Source organism: Quercus suber, unplaced genomic scaffold (assembly GCF_002906115.3).
Source record: "Quercus suber isolate HL8 unplaced genomic scaffold, Cork oak 2.0 scaffold_193, whole genome shotgun sequence".
NCBI lineage: Eukaryota > Viridiplantae > Streptophyta > Magnoliopsida > Fagales > Fagaceae > Quercus > Quercus suber.
Window position 1 is genome coordinate 1,060,275 of NW_027069651.1, and position 3,387 is coordinate 1,063,661.

Sequence of the window (3,387 nt, forward strand, 5' to 3'; positions counted from 1 at the left end):
GCTAGAATGCGAAGAGTCATGACAAATGGAGACAGCTGTCTCTCGCGAGTATCTCGCGGGTAAGGCCTTCCCGCGAGACACCCGCGAGACATGCTGTTCTGCCAGCCTGTACTGACTGACTCACACATTTTGCACCTATCCAATATAAACTCCCATTACCCACAAATGTTGAGGAATGCTTCAGAGAGAAAAACCCTAGCCAAACACATTTGTAATTAGAGATTGTCATCCCCACCTTTCTCTATACATTTGCTTGTGGTATCTCCTCAACCCTTCCCTATCCATTTCCACAGCATTGAGAGGTTGATAGCCCAAACACTTACCACACCTTTTGAGAGTGTTGTGTGACGTTTTGGTGCTCCTGGGAAGCATTGGAAGAAGCCTGGAATGGCAGATGCAACGTGGAGCTTGTTGTGGGATCCGATAACTAAGACAAGACACGGTTCCGAGAAGCCTTGTTGGAGTAGGAGCTTGGAGGGCTTAGGTACATCGGGTAGATTAGGCTTGGAGGGTCTCTTGCTTACTCATTTATCCAACTGATTGTCTAGTGGATCGATTTCCGCTTGAAGGGCGGCGGAGAGGTTTTTTGCCGAGTTCTTCGATTTCCTCTTCGAAAACACGTCTTGGTGTTTTCTGTGTTTGCATCTCTCTTCCCTACTCTTTTATATTCCATTACACTGCTGTGTTGTTTAGTTTATGGATTAGAGTAGCTATATTGTTCATCCGCTCGCTTTTACACTATTCCGCACTTTATATTAAAGTTGTGTAAAATCTATCGAGCTGTAATTTTAATCGGGGGTCTAAACAGCTCTTGTGTTTTTCAACACGTTTTCGAGCTTTCAGCAAGATAAAATTAATAAATTATGTTAAAGCAAAAGAGATAAAATACATGGATCTATAAGATTGTGACCTTTTACCTGCACACATGCATCCTATACATCATTTTCAGCGGTAACACATTTCCTCATAGTGTCCCATCCAAACCCACTTGTGTTAGGCCCAGTCAACATTTCATGGATAACTTGAAATTCTCTTTTCAAAGTCCTCAATCTTGACTCAATATGTGGTTTTGCTCTTAAGCCAACATTAGGTAATTTGGTAGAAATCTTTCCTTCCAAGATTTTCAAATATCCGGGTTTAAACTTATTTTCAAGGCAACCTTCTTTTTCATGGTGATATTCTACCAAAGCCTCCACTAGTTTTATATCTTCAGCAGGAGTCCACTTTCGTTTAGAAGGATCTTGAGAATCAAGTATAGTCGTTTCCATATCTCTCCAAATACTAACAATAAAATGGCAAGATAATAAAATAATATGCAAAAGTTTAGACGCACATAATAAACAGTTTAACACCAATGCAATAAAAAAAAAATTATTAACTCAAGGAAACAATACATGAAAAAGTCACAAATCAAAGTATTATATTATTAAACTATATTTCTCTTCTATTTCTCAACATATTAAACATTTCATTTGCCAAATTGGTTCTCCATGCAGTCCATTCATTCGAAGTCTCAATATGTGTTATTGGGTCACCATTAATACCTTCTGCCAACTACTCATCATTGTCCAACTCCTCTTCTACTGGGTCTACAGGCATCACTCTCCTTATGAAGTTATGAAGAAGGCAACACGCCATAATAATGCGATTTTGTGTCTTGATTGAGAAGAATGAAGGACTCCTAAGAATAGCCCATCGTATTTTAAGCAATCCAAAACATCTCTCTATAACATTCCTAGCTGAAGAATGTTTCATATTAAAGAACTCTTCCGGGGTTCTTGGTTGTTGTCCATCTCTCCAATCATTTAAGTGATATCATTTTCCTCTATATGGGGTAAGAAATCCCTTGCCATTTGTATAGCCAGCATCAACAAGATAGTAATAACCTATATATTGTAATGTCTTTAGTATAATGGGTGTATAAAAACTTTAAAAATAATAATATAATTAGTAGGCAACCTATTTCTCTTACCATGGGGAATTCTCAATTCATTCCTCCTACTTATTGCATTTCGAAGGACTCTACCATTAGCAGCAGAGCCTTCCCAACCAGGCAAAACATAAATAAATTGCATGTCTTGTGAGCAAACTCCTAGTATATTTGTGGCAATCTCCCCCTTATGATTTCGGTACCTAGGTTAGTCTTCTAAAGGCACTCTCACCCTAATATATGTTCTATCTAATGCACCTAAACAATTCTGTAGTTACAACCAAAAAAAAAGAAAAAATGCAATCAGCAATTTATTCAATATTTCTACTTCATAACTTGAAAAGAAAATTCACGTTGTTGGATACCGTAAACCATTTACATCTCTCATCTAAAGAATTTTCTGAAACTGGCTCTGGTTTCTTAAATAGCTCTCCTTGTAAACGTATGATAGCATGTAACACATCATTGAAATATCTACTCACTGTCTATCTTGAGCGCCTAAAATGGTGTTTTATAACTTGATTTTTTGCATGATGTGCTAGTGTATGTAGGAACATGGCAACTTGTTCATCTACTAACATGTGTTTTGTATCTTTTAAGCCACCTATTGTTTCAAGCATATCACATAACTTGGTAAATGCATTTCTATTCATCCTAAGTTGGTTAATGCAAGTTTCATCACTCTCATAGCATAAACGGTGAATTTCCCCTTTCCTTGAATGAAAATCATGACCATATGTTGCTTTCAATGATCTTTTTCGAACACGGTACTCTACTATAAAGCATAATAATTGAAAAAACATACTAACAATGCGCAACATATCCAACCAAAACATCACAACCAAAACCAACTTCCTTTTCTTTATCCTATTCCTTGTGGCTAAACTCAAACGGGCCATAACTGCAAACAATAACATTAAACAAATTCACTATACTATTAATAAAATTTGTACACAATTTAAATAATTGAACAAGATGATAATTAAAATAATATATTAAATATGAATAACCACAATACCAAGTGTGTGGGTAACCCACCACCAAATTCCTTGAGACTAATGTTCACACTTTAATAGATAACTTTCACACTTATCTACTTTGACACAGACCCACACTTCAATAGATAACTTTCAATTCTCTGCCTCCTAATATTAATTAATTGATTTTGAAATTCTAAATTTTGATTATTTAAAGTCATCCCCACAGATTACATATAGTATATATCAGACACATTAATATATATATATATACTCTTATATATAATGCCAAAATGCACAGCTGAAATAAAAATATTTTGTTAATATATATATATATATATATATTATTGATATGCTTTAGATTGGCTATAGGGTTCACGGTCATTGTTTCTAATCTCAGTTTCATAGAAAAGTTGATATAACGTCAAAAAAAAAAAAAAAAAAAAAAAAAAAAAAAAAAAAAAAAAAAAAAAAAAAAAA

At 34.9% G+C, this 3,387-nt stretch overlaps 1 long non-coding RNA gene across 1 annotated transcript in view; it reads right to left on the bottom strand.

Annotated features, from left to right (window-relative positions):
• Positions 1 to 966: 966 nt before the first annotated feature.
• Positions 967 to 3,387, bottom strand: part of LOC136069848 (uncharacterized) — a 3,540-nt gene continuing 1,119 nt past the window's right edge. Inside the window, exon 3 of the long non-coding RNA XR_010631050.1 lies at positions 967 to 1,281. This is a non-coding gene — a long non-coding RNA (uncharacterized LOC136069848). The remainder of the gene's footprint in view (positions 1,282 to 3,387) is intronic.